General features: G+C 46.5%; 1 protein-coding gene across 3 annotated transcripts in view; it reads right to left on the bottom strand.

Moving 5' to 3' along the window:
• racgap1 (Rac GTPase activating protein 1) overlaps window positions 1–1,793 on the bottom strand; it is a 35,088-nt gene extending 33,295 nt beyond the window's left edge. Inside the window, exon 1 of one of the 3 annotated variants that reach the window (XM_078201064.1) lies at window positions 1,694–1,793. The gene's annotated coding sequence lies outside the window, so the exon portion shown is untranslated. Of the gene's footprint in view, window positions 1–1,640 lie in introns of all 3 variants that reach the window. The other 2 variants (XM_078201063.1, XM_078201065.1) reach the window with 2 other exon arrangements.
• Between the last annotated feature and the right edge of the window lie 17,771 nt (window positions 1,794–19,564).

Raw genomic sequence — 19,564 nt, 5'->3', positions numbered from 1 at the left:
TCCTATTTCACCGTGCTCTTAGTGAGTTGAGCTCACATGGTTGGCAGCTATATTACTGTAATACATAAAACAGTCCACAGCTTATGGGTTCACGTCCCACTCCAAAGAATTAAGCATGGGCTAGGAACTGGAGTGACGCTCCCAGTGCAGTACTGAGGGACTGCTGCACTGTCAGCAACCAAAACAGAAAATGCTGGAAAATCTTAGCAGGTCTGGCAGCATCTGTAAGGAGAGAAAACTGCACTGTCAGAGTTGACGACTTTTGTTTGAGGGGTCAAACTGAGCCCCCCTCTCCCTAAAAGGAATATGCGGGGGGGCAGGGGGAAAGAGAGAAAGAGACTTATTTTAGTGTACCAACCAAATAAACAAAATCAAATTAACTTAGGCGATCAAGATACTGAATATGATGATCAGCCACAATCAGAATTAATGGAAAGTAGGCTCAAAGGACCAAATGGCCTACCCCCCTTCTATTCTCTCAGGCTTATTTGAAATCACAAGCTTTTGGAGTGCTGCTCCTTCATCAGGTTGCATCTTCACCTGACAAAAGGAGCAGTGCTCCGAAACCTTGTGATTTCAAATAAGCATGTCGGTCTCCAACCTGGTGTGGTGTGACCTCTCATCAAGTCCATCCCAGTCCAACACCAGCAGCTCCACATCTATTTTCTACGTTACCTGTAGCACATATAAAGATAGTAAGAAGTCTCACAACACTTGGTCAAAGTCCAACAGATTTATTTGGTAGCACAAGCTTTCGGAGTGTCACTCCTTCTTCAGGTGAGTCTCACCTGAAGGAGTGACACTCCAAAAACTTGTGCTACCAAATAAATCTGTTGGACTTTGACCAAGTGTTGTGAGACTTCTTCTGTGCTTACCCCAAGTCCAACGCCGGCATCTCCAAAGATCCCATGGCAATATTTTGAATAGTAAGAAGTCTCACAACACCAGGTTAAAGTCCAACAGGTCTAAGTCCAACAGGTTTATTTGGAATCACGAGCTTATGGAGCACTGCTCCTTCATCTGGTGAGTGGAGATCCCTCACCTGATGAAGGGGCAGCACTCTGAAAGCTCGTACTACCAAATAAACCTGTTGGACTTTAACCTGGTGTTGTGAGACTTCTTACTGTGCTTACCCCAGCATCTCCACCTCAATATTTTGAGCAAGAGCAGAGGGAGTTCTCCCTGGTACCCTGGCCAAAATGCATCCCTCAATTGACAGGTCATGCTCAAATTGGTGTTTGTGGGACCTTGCTGTGCACCAACTGACAGCCACGTTTGCTGCATTACAACAGGCGAGTGCATTTCAAAAGGGATGTAATGGGAGGTGCCCTGAGGATGGGCGCTATAGAAATACAAATCTGACTTTACTAACTGCCCAGTAAGTTGGTCCTTCCTGGACCCTGTTGATACATTATAGATATACGAGAGGGAGGTTAGCTCACATCTTCACTGGGCACTAAAGGCGCCTACCCTTCCACTGATCAGGGAGGGAGAGGGGGGAAAGGGGAAGGCAAACGGCTCTTCCCGCTCTCCCTGTGGGTCCGGGAGGCCGGCTCGCACCGTGCCATTCGGCAGCCCCTACCTCAGCCTCAGGGAGGGGAAAGAGAGAAGTTGCGGCTCACAGACCGTTGTTGCCTCACCACTCAGTGCCCTCGCCCCCCACGCCTGCTCCGTCGCCGCCGGGGCTCCTCACCGCTCAGTCCTCGCGCTCCCTCTCTCGCGCCCCGCGCCTGCTCCGTCGCTGCCGGGACTCCTCACCGTTCAGTCCCCTCGCGCTTGCTCCGTTACTCCAGCCGCGCAACCTAATTTCAAATTCCCCCCAATGGCCAATCAGGGCCCGGCCTTCCCTTAGCTGTGACGCGCCTTAAAGGGAGGAAAAGGCGTTTGGCCGACTGTAAATCCTCCAGTCAGCAGACCCCTCCTTCTGCAGACCCCGTCAGCAACAAGGGCGTAAGTAATACAGTATGTAACCATTACAGCAAAGGAAGATTAGAAATCGAGAATAATAGTCTTGTTACTGTTGTATCCACTGTATTTAATCAGATAACTTACATCTGGTTCAGCAAGCCATTTATTTTCTTCACAGATAATGGATTTATGTCACATTATCAGTAACCCCACAGCTTGCCTCCTGGGCTTGTAGAATCTCACTAACTGTTCTGTCTGGAGACAATACACATCTCTTTAACCTGTGTTTAATGCTCCCTCCACCCACATTATCTGTACATTTAAGACCTGCCTGGCTGTAGGATACGCATTCTAATCAGTATTCTGTAACTTGATTTCTGTGTCTGTTTGCACTGTTAGAGAACAGATATCCACCCCATCTGACAAAGGAGCAGTGCTCCGAAAGCTTATGGTATTTGCTACCAAATAAACCTGTTGGACTTTAACTTGGTGTTGTGAGACTTCTTACTGTGCTAACATCCCCTTTACATGGCTCAGTGTCATATTTTGTTTGATAATATCATAGAATCCCTACAGTACAGAAGGAGGCCATTCGACCCATCGAGTCTGCACCGACTACAATCCCACTCTGGCCCTATTCCTGTAACCCTCATTTACCCTGCTAATCCCCCTGACACTAGGGTCAACCCAACCCGCACATCTTTGGACTGTGGGAGGAAACCGGAGCGCCCAGAGGAAACTCACGCAGACACGGGGAGAATGTGAAATCTCCACACGGACAGTGACCCAAGCCGGGAATCAAATCTGGGTCCCTGGCGCTGTGAGGCAGCAGTGCTAACCATTGCGCCACCATGCCGCCTAATGCTACTGTGAAGCACTTTGGGACACATTGTTACTTTAAAGGTGCAATGTAAAGTATGTTGTTGGAAACAATGATAAAGCCACATCCAGTGTAGCTACATGTCACAGGCATATATTCAAGACTTATCCTGTCATCAACCTTTCTGATGTTGATGGGCATTTGTAGATTTGCATGTGAGGCCATTATACCGAATGAAGGCTGGCTAACTCTCTCACCTGTACCCTTCTGAACTGTGCTGCTGTTTCTCCGGCTTTGCTAATGCTCTTGGTAATAACTGCATTGCTCTATCTCCTGTAACCTGGGGAACTTGCTCACTTTTTCAGAGAAGCTGTCCTCTCGAGCTGGTTTGTTTCTCCTGCTCTGGGCAGCTCCATGTGGATGCTTGACAGCCAGCTGCAGTTGGTGGCTGCCAACCAGTGGAACACGATCTTCCCATGCCTTGGAGGTACCTGGCTTCTGGTGCCTAGTGGACACTGGCCTGTAGATGGTGAAAGGGTATAGTTGATGATTAGCTGTAGATGAAGACTTCTTGGATTTACCCAAAGCTAAAACCCAATGAGCAGCGAGGGACTGGAAGTAATTAATTTTCTTCTCAACTCATCTTGTCCTTGGTAGACACAATTCTGATGTTTAGCCTTGTCTAAAGCATTAACATCAGTCACTAATTGCTTGCTTCTTCATAATGACATCTCGTATTCCCAAGCAAAATGATTGAAGATGCTGAAAAGAGCAATGTATTCACATTAACAAAGTACAGCATGCCTCCCACAATATCTCTGGTGGCCAGTAGGTGGTAGGTATGTCACAGTGAATTGAGACAAGCTGATATAATTCTGTGTAAGTTTAAGTTTATTTATTATTGTCACAAGTAGGTTTACATTAACACTGCAATGAAGTTACTGTGAAAATCCCCTAGTCGCCACACTCCTGTTCGGGCACACTGAGGGAGAATTTAGCCCAGCCAATCCACCTAACCTGCACGTCTTTCGGACTGTGGGAGGAAACCGGAGCACCCGGAGGAAACCTACGCAGACACGGGGAGAACGTGCAAACTCTGCACAGACAGTGACCCAAGCCGGGAATCGAACCCGGGTCCCTGGCGCTGTGAGGCAGCAGTGCTAACCACCGTGCCACCGTATAGTTTTTGCAGTTTCTCTGCAACTAACCAAGTCTGTATCTTCAACATTTTACTGTCAGCAATTGGCAACACAAAAGTTTTAAAATTGACATGATTTTTATTGGCTGTCAAGTGCTTTGGGATGTCTTGAGGTTGTCGGCAATATAGAAATGCAAATTTTTATTTTCATCCAACATAAAAAGCTGAAGGTGGCATAGCTTTGCAGGAGATTGGTATTTGGCCCCAGCAGCCCTGGGCGAGAGAGATGTGGGGGGGGCGGGGGGGTCGTTGAAATCAGTCAGGACCTTTGCTCTTGATCACTATCAAGAGCATCTACAAGGCACAAGTCAGGAGTGTGATGGAATACTCCCCACTTGCCTGGATGGTGCAGCTCCAACAAAACTCGAGAAGCTCAACACCTTCCAGGACAAAGCAGCCCCGCTTGTTCAACACCCCATCTACCACCTTCAACATTAAATCCCTCCACCACCAATGCACAGTGGTAGCCATGTTTACCTTCGACACGATGCCCTGCAGCAACTCGCCAAGGTTCCTTCAAACAGCACCTGCCAAACCTGCAAACTCTACCACCGAGAAGGCCAAGGGCAGTAGATGCCTGGGAACAACGCCACTTGGAGGTTTCCCTCCAAGCCACACACCATCCTGACTTGGAAATATATCGGCCGTTCCTTCACTGTCGCTGGGTTAAAATCCTGGAACTCCCTCCCTAACAGCACTGTGGGTGTACCTACACCAGATGGACTGACTGATGTCCAATAACAATCCTGGAACTCCCTCCCTAACAGCACTGTGGGTGTACCTACACCAGATGGACTGACTGATGTCCAATAACAATCCTGGAACTCCCTCCCTAACAGCACTGTGGGTGTATCTACGCCACATGGACTGACTGATGTCCAATAACAATCCTGGAACTCCCTCCCTAACAGCACTGTGGGTGTACCTACACCACAGGGACCGCAGTGGTTCAAGAAGGCAGCTCACCACCCCCTTCTCAATTAGGGATGGGCAATAAATGCTGGCCTAGTCCCACAGTGACACCCATAATCCAGTAACAAATAAAAAAAAATAAACCCTGGGAGATTTGGCACTTCCTGTGATTTACCACCAGAGTACCACAGTTTTACATGAACTGTGGTGCAAAACTCATCATTTGCACAAATGAATGTGAATGGCAGCGACGCTTGGCCTGATTTTAAGTTGACACATTGCATCAGCTTTTCCTGTAATACCAAAAACCATTAAGTGATCTCAAAGTTGTTATCCAAGCCTGGTTGCAGGCGACAATTAGAAATCACTTAGACTTTGCCCCCAAACATAGACCTGCCACCTTCTGTCAGAATGAAAACATGAGGCAAATGGGAGTCAGGATCATAGCTTGAGTTCTGATGTTGACTTTATGGCAGCTGTGAATGAATAAAGAAAAGTCAATCTTTGGTTTGTTAAAAATCTTACATCTGCCTGCACTTCCTATTTGTAAGAAGCCTAACTTCTGTTGCCGCTTCTGTCCTCATCACTATGTTTGTAATATTACTGTTCAAAAGATCATGTAATGTGACAATCTGGCCATGCACCCCCACCCTCTCCGCCACCCTCCAATAAGTCCCTCAAAATGTTTTCTGCAATTGTTGCAGAGGTAATTTTGTTTAAATTAAAAATGTTCTACTTCTGGGTGTCTGTGAGGTTGAGACTCTTATTGTTAACACGTGCAAGGGTGGGATGTTAGGCAGCAGTAACAGAAAGAGAAAGTGAGATTGAGAGGCAAATAGATAGAGAGAGAGAGAAAGCGAGATGGACAGAGTGTCTTTCCTCATTATAATTTGATTTTTTAAAAAGTTAAAATTTGAAAGCAAACAAAGGGGTGGCACAGTGGTTAGCACTGCTGCCTCACAGCGCCAGGGGCCTGGGCTCAATTCTGGGTCACTGTCTGTGTGGAATTTGCACTTTCTCCCCGTGTCTGCGTGGATTTCCTCCGGGTGCTCCGGTTTCCTCCCACAGTCTGAAAGACGTGCTGGTTGGGGTACATTGACCCAAACAGGCGCCGGAGTGTGGCAATCAGGGGAATTTTACAGTAACTTCATTGCAGTGTTAATCTAAGCCTTACTTGTGACTAATAAATAAACTTTACTTTGTTATTGTCAATGTAAACCACCTGAACTGCTTACTGGAATTACTATCCTTAGGTTCCTCCACAATTAACTAAATCACAGGACAGCCAGGAGTGAAACCCATTATTAATGAGAGTATGACTGACCACAAAGCCATTTAAACGCCGGAAGCACAGCTTATAAAGTTTAAAATTAGTCACATTCCATCTGACCAAGACTTGTCAGACATCTCTCTTGCACATTTTCTTTTATTCTTCCATGGGATGTGTGCTTCGCTGGCTAGGCCCAGCATTTATTGCCCATCCCTAATTGCCCTCAATGGTGGCAGAGTGGTTAGCACTGCTACCTCACAGTGCCAGGGACCCGGGTTCAATTCCCGGCCTCAGGTAACTGTGTGGAGTTTGCATGTTCTCCCCACATCTGTGTGGGTTTCCACAGGGTGCTCCGGTTTCCTCCCACACTCCAAAGATGTGCGGGTTAGGTTGATTGGCCATGCTAAATTGACCCTTGGGGCGGCTAGGAGGGTAAATATGTGGGGTTACGGGAATAGGGCTTGGGTGGGATTGTGGCCGGTGCAAACTCGATAGGTCGAATGACCTCCTTCTGCACTGTAGATTCTAAAAGAACGTGGTGGGTGAGCTGCCTTCGGGAACCACTGCAGTCTGAGGTGTAGATACACCCACAGTGCTGTCAGGGAGGGAGTTCCAGGATTGTTATTGGACATCACTGAGTCCATGCGGTGTAGGTACACCCGCAGTCCTATTAGGGCGGGAGTTCCAGGATTGTTATTGGACATCAGTCAGTCCATGTGGTGTAGGTACACCCACAGTGCTGTTAGGGAGGGAGTTCCAGGATTGTTATTGGACATCAGTCAGTCCATGTGGTGTCGGTACACCCACAGTGCTGTTAGGGAGGGAGTTCCAGGATTGTTATTGGACATCAGTCAGTCCATGTGGTGTAGGTACACCCGCAGTGCTGTTAGGGAGGGAGTTCCAGGATTGTTATTGGACATCAGTCAGTCCATGTGGTGTAGGTACACCCACAGTGCAGTTAGGGAGGGAGTTCCAGGAACAGCGACAGTGAAGATTCCAACGCCAAGGTTGACACCGGGTCATCGCCCGATTTGATTCCTTTTTTGGCTTTGTATTTTGCTTGTTTAGCCATTTCAGAATCAACCACATTGCTGTGGATCTGGAGTTACATGGAGGTCAGACTGGTAAGGATGGCAGATTTCCTTCACTAATATGCAGTCACCATTACTGAGACTAGCTTTTCAATTCCAGATTTATTAATTAAATTTAAGATCTACCAACTGCCGTGGTGGGATTTGAACCCGTGGCCCCAAAGCATAGCCTGGATATCTGGCTTGCTAGTCCAGTGACAATACCACTCCACCACTGTCTTCCCAATGCAGTCATGCAGCAGAAGAAAATGTCCAAATCCCACTATGAATATAAAAGAGGAGCTTGTATTTCTAGTTGACACCACAATCATAATATAGCAAATATATTAACAGTCTTCTGTACAGCAGGCACTACTTACAAGCGTAATACTCGCTCCCCTGTCACACTTGAGTTGCCACACTAATGTAACTGATCTCCCTCACAGTGAGAGAATACCTCCGGCTGTATTAGCTTTGATCGTTACCACTGATTACAATGCAACAAAGTCTGTGAAACATGAGTGCTGTTTGTACCGAGGTGTCAGCTGTGGCTCGGTTGGAAGCACTTCCACCTCTCCGACAGAAGATTGTGGGTTCAAGTGCTGCTCCAGAGACGAGAGCATGACAATCTAGCCTGTTGAAGGATGTGCTGCACTGTCGGAGTCTTCTGGGTGAGACTTTCAACAGAGGTTGTGTCTGCCATCAAACCAAATGCCCCCATGGCACTGTGTAGAAGAAGAGCAGGGGATTCCCTCCGGTGCCCCAATCAACATCACAAAGAAAGACGATCTGGCCATGATCACATTGTTGTTTGTGGGAGCTTGCTGTGATTTTTGATTTGATTTATTACTGTCACATGTATTGGGATCTCCACAACATGTATTGGGATACAGTGGAAAGTATTGTTTCTTGCGCGCTATACAGACAAAGCATACCGTTCATAGAGTACATAGGGGAGAATGAAAGGAGAGGGTGCAGAATATAGTGTTACAGTCATAGCTAGGGTGCAGAGAAAGATCAACTTAATGCGAGGTAGGTCCATTCAAAGGTCTGGCAACAGCAGGGAAGAAGCTGTTCTTGAGTTGGTTGGTACATGACCTCAGACTTTTGTATCTTTTTCCTGACGGAAGAAGGTGGAAGAGAGAATGTCCGGGGTGTGTGGGGGTCCTTAATTATGCTGGCCGCTTTGCCGAGGCAGCGGGAAGTGTAGACAGAGTCAATGGATGGGAGGCTGATTTGCGTGATGGATTGGGCTACATTCACGACCTTTTTCTAGCTTCTTGCGGTCTTGGACAGAGCAGGAGCCATACCAAGCTGTGATATAACCAGAAAGAATGCTTTCTATGGTGCATCTGTAAAAGTTGGTGAGAGTCGTAGCTGACATGCCAAATTTCCTTAGTCTTCTGAGAAAGTAGAGGCGTTGGTGGGCTTTCTTAACTATAGTGTCGGCATGGGGGGGACCAGGACAGGTTGTTGGTGATCTGGACACCTAAAAACTTGAAGCTCTCGACCCTTTCTACTTCATCCCCGTTGATGTAGACAGGGGCATGTTCTCCACTACGCTTCCTGAAGTTGATGACAATCTCCTTCGTTGACATTGAGGGAGAGATTATTGTTGCCGCACCAGTTCACCAGATTCTCGATTTCATTCCTGCACATTCCTGTGCACATTGGCTGCTGTGTTTCCTCTGTTACTACAGTGACTACACTTCAAAAAGGTATTTGTGTAAAGTGCTTTGAGATATTGTGAGGTTGTGACAGGTGCGAGAGAAATACAAGGCCCTTCAAAGGTTTGTTAGCATTAGTATATGGCAATGGAGTGAAGTGTTGTGTTTCTCTGTGTAATGGCCCCTTAGGATCTCAGGAGTTTAATTAAAAGTGAGTTAGCATCACAAATTATCCTGAATTAAGTATAACTTAAAACTTGACAGTCCATTTATAGTAGTGTCATGTGGCGTGTATTTCCATGAGGTGCTTCTTTGTCCTTGTCCTGTCTGTACTGGGGAATGTCCTACTTTTGATAAAAATTAATTCAAATTTTGGACTAACTACAATTTGTTTCTGATTAAAAACGGCTGCTCTCGAGGGATAATATGGTCCTTTTTAAAGTCCTTTCTCTCTCATGGTGTGATGTTTTTCCTAGGTCACTGTTCCATGGATAGAGTTCATATGGAAATTTAGACAGTGAGTACCAGCAGTCCGTTCATTCCTGAGGGTCACCACACCCAGCTCAATTCTGCCTTCACCCAGTGCCACACAGGCACACTTTCTAGCAGGGGTCACGGAGGGAGCCTGTGACCCCATTCCACAGCAAGGGGTGTCCACTGAGCCATTGGTCTATGGCAATTTTTAAAACATATGCTTTCAAATCTGTGGCCTTGCCTCTCCCTATCTCTGTAATCTCGTTCAGCCGGACAAGATCTCTGCAATTCTCTCATTCTTGCCCATCCACGATTTTAATTGCTCCACCATTGGAAGCCATTTTATTACATTAACGGCACCTTATAATTAAGCTGTTGTGGTTAATCACCCCCTCTCCCTCCCCTTCACTCTGGAGGTTCTCTGAGCTCTTGGGAGTAAACCGTTGCCCAATTCTGTCTCTGCTATGATTAACTAAATGGCATCCTAAAGTCCCTTCTGTTGGAAGGCACTGGGCTGATGCTCAATGGCTCCAACTTGTGACATAGATCAGGAACATCAAGGGAAGCTTATGGTCCCAACTCTTTTGAGTTTAATTAATTTACCTAAATCAAATAAACTGGGGGACAAAGTAAAAGGGACAGCCCCTTAAAGGGGAACTGCTTTAAACAAAAACAAGTCACAAATGGAACTTAAAACATTAAACCAAAATGTGGTTAAAGGGGTCGATAAGACACCCCAGTCCCTGCGGTGCCCGATGGGCATGGAAGTCTCCATGGTGCCCTCAGACACCGCATGCTCCCTCTCCAGAGACACCCGGCCGTGAATGTAGCCACGGTAGAGGGGCACACAGTCGGGTCAGATGACCCCCTCGGTCGCCCGCTGCCTGGACCTGTTGATGGTGAGTTTGGCCAGGCCCAGGAGCAGGTTCACGAGGAGGTCCTCCTCCTTCCCCATCCCTCTCTGCGCCGGGTGCCCATAGATCAGGAGCGTGGGGCTGAAGTGCAAACAAAACTGTAACAAAAGGATTTTTTAAATAACTAAAGAGGGAGTGCAGTGTAAAGCTTATCATAGAATCATAGAAACCCTACAGTACAGAAAGAGGCTATTCGGCCCATTGAGTCTGCACCGACCACAATCCCACCCAGGCCCTACGCCCATATCCCTACATATTTACCCACTAATCCCTCTAACCTACACATCTCGGGACACTAAGGGGCAATTTTAGCATGGCCAATCAACCTAACCCGCACGTCTTTGGATTGTGGGAGGAAACCGGAGCACCCAGAGGAAACCCACGCAGACAGGAGGAGAATGTGCAAACTCCACACAGACAGTGACACAAGCCAGGAATCGAACCCAGGTCCCCGGAGCTGTGAAGCAGCAGTGCTAACCACTGTGCTACCGTGCCGCCTTATGGTCCCATCCATTGACTCTGTCTACATTTCCCGCTGATTCAGGAAAGCAGCCAGCATAATTAAGGACCCCACGCACCCCGGACATTCTCTCTTCCACCTTCTTCCTTTGGGAAAAAGATACAAAAGTCTGAGGTCACGTACCGACCGATTCAAGAACAGCTTCTTCCCTGCTGCTGTCAGACTTTTGAATGGACCTACCTTGCGCGAAGTTTATCTTTCTCTACACCCTAGCTATGACTGTAACACTACATTCTGCACTCTCTCCTTTCCTTTTCTATGAATGGTATGCTTTGTCTGTATAGTGCACAAGAAACAATACTTTTCACTGTATACCAATACATGTGACAAAAATAAATCAAATCAAATATAAGCTGATCTTTCTCTGCACCTTAGCTATGACTGTAACACTACATTCTGCACTCTCTCCTTTCCTTCTCTATGAACGGTATGCTTTGTCTGTATAGTGCGCAAGAAACAATACTTTTCACTGTATCCCAATACATGTGACAACAATAAATTAAATATTTAGTTGATCTTTCTCTACACCCGAGCTATGATTGTAACACTACATTCTGCACTCTCTCCTTTCCTTCTCTATGAACAGTATGCTTTGTCTGTATAGCGCGCAAGAAACGATACTTTTTACTGTATAGTAATTCATGTGACAATAATAAATCAAATCAAGGATGTTGCATCACGGCAGAAAGATATTGCCCCGCTTAACACTGGTACAACAGGAATGACAAAACATCCTACTAGTACTTTTCATCCTCACTGCCATATATAACTTTCAATTAAAGGGCTTCCTTGGAACATTGTCCTTTATTAAAAATAGCTGCATATTTGCAGATGAAACATTCTCAGGTCCAACTGACCCACTAATGTGTTGCAGCTGCCATGCGCCTGGAAGACAATTGCTACTGCAGCAGTGTTATTTTTCTCTCTTCCGCCATTGTGGGGAGTGTGCTCTCCTGAGGTGGAATGGAGCCAATGCAACCCAGAAGGTCAGAAGCCCGATATTGGATGCAGGCGCCTGACCTGGCAATGCTAACTCCGCTCAGCTATTGGCTGCTTCAGGTAACACAAAGGAAGTTGGGGGGGGCGGGGTGGGGGGGGGGGGGGGGGATAGGGGAGGATGCGACTCAGAAAGGTCAGGTTTTGCTAACATACAACAGTAGTCTAGTGATATGCAGCATTTTTAATGTGTAAATGGGCCAGTTATAATTCACGGGGCGAGGAAAAGTCGCCCCATGAATTATAGATTGCCAAATTGTGCCAAGTTTGCATTGTTTTGCCATTTGTTGCACAATAACAATCTCCAAGTGAGTTCAATGAAGTCGCTAGATTTATACCTTAATTAAACTCGCCGTAGACAGCTGGGTCAAGTAATTATCATTGTAAAGTGCCCTTTCAGTGCAGCATTTGCAACAAGATAGTTGAACTGATGGCACAAATAGAAGTAAACAGATGTGATCTCATTGCCATTACAGAGACATGGCTGCAGGGTGACCAAGGCTGGGACCAAGACTGAAAGTTCAAGGGTATTCGGCATTTTGGAAAGACGAGCAAAGAGGAAAAGGAGGTGGGGTAGCACTGTTAATAAAGGATAGGAGCAGTGAGACAGGATCTTCGATCGGAAGATCAAGATGAAGTATCAGTTTGGATGGGGTTAAGAAGCAGCAAGGGGTAGGGAACTTTGACAGGAGTTGTTTATAGGCCACCAGATCGTAGTGGTAAAGTGGGACACAATATAAATCAAGAACTGCATGTAACAAGAATAACAGAATAATCATGGGTGACTTCAATCTACGTATAGGCTGGATAAACTTAATTAGCTCTAGTACTGAGGTGGATGAATGGCTGGAATGTATACGCGATGGTTTTCTAAAACAATATGTTGAGGAACCAACTAGAGAATGGGCTATTTTAAATCCAGTGTTATGCAATGAGAAAGGGCTAATTAATAATGCTGTAAAGGAGCCTTTCGGGAAGAGTGATCATAATATGGTAGAAGTTAACATGAAGCTTGAAAGTGCTATAGTTCAATCTGAAACGAGGGTCTTTAATTTAAACAAAGGAAACTATGCATATATGAGGGACAAGTTTGCTGAGGTAGATTTGGGAAGTATGATCTGGTTAAGTGGCAGAGCAGGCTCAAAGGGCCAAGTGGCCTATGTCTGCTCCTGTGTTCCTATGCTCCTTTGTAACAATGTGATAAATTTATGAATGAGCACCAAGCCACTTCTCCTGCCCGGAAAGTAACCAATTTTCAATGTGGAGTCGCAGTCTATCAGATTGCAAATTATTTTTGGAGATTTTAAAATAGTCAGATTTTAGGTTTTTACATTTTTTTTTCTTTTTCTTTCTCTGTCTCTTATCTTGATCCAATCTTTCTTTCCCCCTCTTTATTTCTCTTTCGGTACCTGATTTGACATTGAACTTGCCAACCCTAATTCACCCTCCTTCTCACTTCTTCCTCTGAAGTGTCTCAATCACAAAATCACTATGATTATGGAGATATATTGGCCTGTCGTTTGTTGTCCTATTACCTGCACAGTGCCAGGATCAGCAGGCAATGAGGTTCCTCACTGTAGTCAAATTTGTCCCAGCCTGTGGGCGCAGTGCCACACTATAGTCTCACAGCACAGAAGAAGGCCACTCAGCCTATCGTGCCTTTGCTGGCTCTGTCCAATTTGTGCCACCCCTGTTCTTTGCCCGTAACCCTGCACGTTTTCCTGGACAACATACTGCAACTTCAGCTGGCACTGCCATCCTGTGGTGACACTCAGCTTTGCTCAACTTCTCCACCTCTGGACAGCTGCAGCAGAGCAGTTGCCCTCTCTACTGCAGTCAAGAGAGGGTTCCAAGGAAGCTGGAAACAAAATTGAGACAGTTGGCACAAAATATTACGATCAAAAAAATTCCCTTTCAGCAAGTGAAGGTTGAGAGGAAATTTGGGAGAGGTGTTCAAAATCACGAGGGGGTCTGGACAGGGAGAAACTCTTCCCATTGGTGGAAGGATTGAGAACGAGAGGGCACAGATTTTAAAGTGATTGACAAAAGAATCAGAGGCGACATGAGGAGAGACTTTTCCACACAGCGAGTGTTTTGGATCTGGAATGTGCTGCCTGAGTGTGTGGTGGAAGCAGACTCAATCGAGGCTTACAAAAGGGAATTGCGTCATTACCTGAAGGGAAAAAGATTTGCAGGGCGGCACGGTGGCACAGTGGTTAGCACTGCTGCTTCACAGCGCCAGGGACCTGGGTTCAATTCCCGGCTTGGGTCACTGCCTGTTTGGAGTCTGCACGTTCTCCCCGTGTCTGCATGGGTTTCCTCTGAGTGCTCCAGTTTCCTCCCACAGTCTGAAAGATGTGCGGGTTAGGGTGCATTGACCTGAACAGGCGCCGACTAGGGGAATTTCACAGTAACTTCATTGCAGTGTTAATGTAAGCCTTGTGACTAATAAATAAACTTTACTTTAAAAAACTTTAACTTTAGGCCTATAAGGATAAAGGCAGGAGAGTGGGACTAGGTGAGTAGCTCTTGCAGAGAGCCAGTACAGACATGATGGGCTGAATGGCCTGTTTCTGTGCTGTAACCATTCTATGATCCTGTAAGATGGCAGTTAATAATCCCTTAGCACTGAGAATGCATTTCTACCACAAAATCTACCCAGCCACTAATATAGGTCATGAAAAACTTTAAATCAGGAAAAGTTTAAGTCAGAGAGAGAAAAAAATCCCCTTTTAAATCCAGGGTGATGCTTAAATCTTAATAAAGAAATGTAATTACATTTTCATTTTATGGCGAGGATTTATGAATTTTTAAATAGAGCTGCTAATACTTCATTTATTATAATGGATTTCTCTTTCATTATTGGAGCGTGAGCCACATTAGAAATTAATAAGGTGCTGCTCTGAGATTTCCTCAGCTCTTACCTGTAGGTTTCCCTCCGACTCCGTGGAATAGCTTTCTGCTGTCCCCTGAGTACAGTATATGCAGGAAGAGGAGAGGCAAGAGGTGACAGCATTCTCGACGCGCACGACTTAACCTGACTTCGAGAGGTGTTTGTCAGGATTGGGACTGACATTGAAAGACTTGAGGTCATCCAAAAATCTGCTGCCTATGCCTCAACTCGCAGCAAGTCCCGTCTCCCGTATTCAAGAGGTGGCTGGATGGGGCGAATGGGGTTAAAGGCTATGGGAGAAAGCAGGATTGGGCTATTGAGTTGGATGATCATCCATGATCGTGATGAATGGTGGAGCAGGCTCGAAGGGCCGAATGGCCTCCTCCTGCTCCTATCTTCTATGTTTCTATGTTCCCTTATCATCCCTTGTGCTAAGGAGCTCTGCGCTTCTCTAATTCTGTTCTCTTGTGCATCCCCGATTTCAATCGCTCCACCATTGGCGGCCGGGCCTTCAGCTGCCTGGGTTCCAAGCTCTGAAATTCCCTCCCTAAACCTCTCCGCCCCTCTCGACCTCACTCTCCCTCTTTAAGACACTCCTTAAAACCAATCTCTTTGACCAAGTTTTTGATCCCCTGACCTAATATCCTTATGTGGCCCAGTGTCAGGTTGCTTTTTGAAGCAGAAATAATAGCGCGTTCACAAATCTCGCCATTAATAATGTGCAACTTGGTTAGCAAATTCAGGGCTTTGAAAGATATGCAGTGCCCAGCACATTTACACATTAATTGTCCATTTAACTCACCAAATAAAGTTAAGTCTGACTGTTTTTAAGTCGGGCACAGTGGTTAGCACTGCTGCCTCACAGCTCCAGGGACCCGGGTTCAATTCCTGGCTTGGGTGACTGCCTGTGTGGAGTTTGCACGTTCTCCCCGTGTCTGTGTGGGTTTCCTCTGGGTGCTCCAGTTTCCTCCCACAGTCCAAAGACGTGCAGGTTAGGTGGATTAGCTATGGCAAAATGTGTGGGGTTACAGAGATAGGGCAGGGGAGAGGGCCTGGGTAAGATCCTCTGTCAGAAAGCCAGTGCAGACTCACTGGGCCGAATGGCCTCCTTCTGCACTGTATAGATTCTATAATTCTATCATTAGAAATGCAAGGAACAAGGTGACAAAAGTCTGACTACCAATTGGCCTGAGGCACCAAATATCAACTATTATATGTTCCATTTTCAAGTTTCCAATTTTTCAGGAGGATGTCAGCAAAGAAGGAGGCCATTCACCTGTCATATCTGTGCCAGCTCTCTGCAAGAGCAACTCAAACAGTCCCATTCCCTTGCCTTTTCTCCATTGTTGTATTTTCTTCCTGCAACTAGTGGTTGAACTAAGGCAGACTTTCGTCTGTTTCCATAGCTAGTAATTCCCAGAACAGGTCGCTAGTCTATCCTTAGGTGCTTATACCTTGAGGGGCGCCACTCCACATCAAGCATGGCTGACCAGGAGTCTCTCCCACTCTTACTGCCAGCCATTGGCATGTTTGGAAGGATTTCCAGGTTGATACCCAACCTGTTTGCCCGGGTTATGAACGCACCTTCCTTGGCCATCAAGACCTGGGACTGGCTCAGAGGCAGGGACGCTACCCACTGCGCCACAGGATCGCCATAGTCCCGCAAATCTTTTTTTCTTCAGGTACAAAGAAAAGGAAGAGTTGCATTTACATAGCACTTATCACAACCACAGGACCATCTCAAAACGCTTTACAGACAATGTGAAGCTGAGTCACTAACATAGAAAATGCAACAGTCGATTTGCAAGTTCCCCCCAAAAAAAGCAGCATGATAATGACCCAGGTAATCTGTTTCGGTGATGTTGATCGTGGGATCACTATTGGCTAGGACACCGGGGAGAACTCCCCTATGATATAGTGCCAGGGAATCTTTTATATCCACCTGAGTGGGCAGATGGGGCTTCATTTTGACATCTCATCCAGAAGCACTCTCTCTCTCTGAACATCAGCCTTGATTTTTGTGCTTAAGGCCCTGAGTGAGATTTGAACCCAGAACCTTGTCATTCAGAAGCCAGAGTGCTATCATTGAGCCACAGTTGACACATGCTTGTCCTATTCCTTTTTGAAAGCCACAATTGGGTCTGCCTCCGCCAAGCTTTCAGGCAGTGCATTCCAGATCCTAACCACTCGCTGGGTGAAAAAGCTTTTCCTTACATGGCGTCTCTGGTATCACCATAAATCGGTGGTCTCTGGTTCTTGGTCGAGGACAGCCCCACCTCACAAGAGTTAATTCTTTGCTTTTGCTCCCATGAACAGTCAGAGGAGGAATGGCACCATGACTGGTAATGATAGTGTGGACCTAGAGTGGAGGCTTCTGAAGGAAATCTGCCATCTTTACCCGGTTTGACCTACATGTGATTCCAGACCCACAGCAATGTGGTTACCTCTGACATGGCCGAGCAAGTCACTCAGTTCAAGGGCAATTAGGGATGGGCTACAAATGCCCATGACTCCCACATCCTGTGAACAAATAAGGAAAAATGAATCATAGAATCCCTACAGTGCAGAAGTAGGCCATTCGGCCCATCGAGTCTGCACCGACCACAATCCCACCCAGGCCCTATCCCCATAACCCCAAGTATTTACCCTGCTAATCCCCCTGACACTAAGGGGCAATTTAGTATGGCCAATCAACCTAACCCACACATCTATGGACTGTGAATCATAGAAACCCTACAGTACAGAAAGAGGCCATTCGGCCCATCGAGTCTGCACCAACCACAATCCCACCCAGGCCCTACCCCCATATCCCTACATATTTTACCCACTAATCCCTCTAACCTACGCATCCCAGGACACTAAGGGGCAATTTTAGCATGGCCAATCAACCTAACCCGCATATCTTTGGACTGTGGGAGGAAACCGGAGCACCCGGAGGAAACCCACGCAGACACGAGGAGAATGTGCAAACTCCACACAGACAGTGACCCAAGCCGGGAATCGAACCCGGGTCCCTGGCGCTGTGAGGCAGCAGTGCTAACCACTGTGCTACCATAATGATTATGACACTGCTACTGCAACATAACTGGCTCAGTGGGTAAATGCATCTCCCAGTAGGGCACTGAGCCTTGTAGACAAGGGGAGAGGTTGCAGGGCAGATTCCCCCTCCGCCCCCCTCTCCCGACCCGTGCTGAGTTATCTGGGGCAGTGCTTGGGCTATGATAACTGGCCTTGGCGCCCTCTGCAACAAGGAAGGGGGAAGAAAACCTCCTGATCTCTGGTGACCTTCACTGGAAAGAAACTCAAGCAGACATCAGGCGAAGACCGGCTGCGATGCCACCCATGGTTGAATAGCTCACAGTCCTGGCTCACAAGGGAAGGATGAGCACATGGGGGGAAGGTACTGCAAGACTGCTGACCAACCTTGGAAGTGTACCCCGTTACAAGACAAAGGAGAAAATGAGGTCTGGAGAGGTGCAAAATTAAACAAATGAGGGGCTTGAAATTGAGAAGATGAAAGGGTGAGTTGATCGATCTGGACATTAAGGGGAACAGAAAGGATAGATGGAGAGGAATTAATTCCACTGGTTGAAGAGAAATTTACAGCAGAGTTGAGGAGAAACTACTTCTCCCAAAGGGTTGTGAATCTGTGGAATTCGCTGCCCCAAAGTGCGATGGATGCTGGGACAGTGAGTACATTTAAGGAGAAGTTAGACAGATTTTTAATTGGTAATGGGTTGAAGGGGGGAAGGCAGGAAAATGGGGATGAGGAGCATATCAGCCATGGCGGAGTGGACTTGATGGGCCGAATGGCCTAATTCTGCTCCTATATCTTATGAACTATATCTTAGGAATCAAAGTACAAGAAAGAACTCTCTTCTGCAAATGGCAGTTGATGCCACGTCAATCATAAACCAGAGATTTTTGTCATCCAGAGATATGAAGGGGAGCGAGGGAAGAAAACCTACACTGAGGAGCTGCAAGAATCTTTGCTGAATTTGTGAAGTTTAAGTAAAATGTATGGGTGGGAGTGGGGCACCATTTCATTGCTTGTAGACCTAGCTAACTCTTCTCATTAATTGCCTTGGCTGAAATGAATGAACGCTTGCTATTTTTGTTTCAGAATGAACTCAAATCAAATGATGCACACCTTTGTGGCTGTAGGGCTTGGAAGCAAATCCAAAATTCATTTTGTGAAGGTCTCCGCAGCCATTAATGATTCCAGAATAATGGGCTATAATTAGGCTTGTACACCTGCGCTGTTAATTTATTCCAGAATCCGCCAAAGGTTACAGCCACAGTGAAGGAGGGAGCAGCAGATGAGAGGCGTGCGGTGTAACTTGTGCCACTCAAGTGCTGTGTTGACAGGAGCTGTTGCCTGCGGGTGTAATCGGACAGATTTACAATTTCCAATGCAGCTGCTTTGAAGAGTGCCTGGCTCTCTTGTACATCAAACAGGCAAGAGGGAACCGTGGGGCATCCCAGAATCATAAAATGATCGCACGCAGCAGGCCATTTAGCCCATCGTGCATGTACCAGAATATTTGACTCACCAACCAAAATCAAATAACACATCGATGTGCTCTCGGGTTTGAAAGCAAATCCAAAATTAGTTCCACTTCTCTCCTCTTTCACCCCAGCCCTGCACATTCCACTCCCCCCCTCCTCCTCATGTATTAACCAATTTCATCTTAAAGCTCTGATGTGGAGTTGCTGGCGTTGGACTGGGGTAAGCACAGTCAGTAGTCTCACAACACCAGGTTAAAGTCCAACAGGTTTATTTGGTAGCATGTGCTACCAAATAAACCTGTTGGACTTTAACCGGGTGTTGTGAGACTACTGACTATCTTAAAGCTCATTTTCGAATCTGCTTCCACCGCCCTTCATTGTGTTAAAAAAAATGCTTCTGGTCCCACCTCTGG

This window comes from Mustelus asterias, chromosome X, assembly GCF_964213995.1.
Source record: "Mustelus asterias chromosome X, sMusAst1.hap1.1, whole genome shotgun sequence".
NCBI lineage: Eukaryota > Metazoa > Chordata > Chondrichthyes > Carcharhiniformes > Triakidae > Mustelus > Mustelus asterias.
Note: the sequence above shows the minus strand (reverse complement) of the source record. Positions and strands in the feature narration are given on the sequence as shown.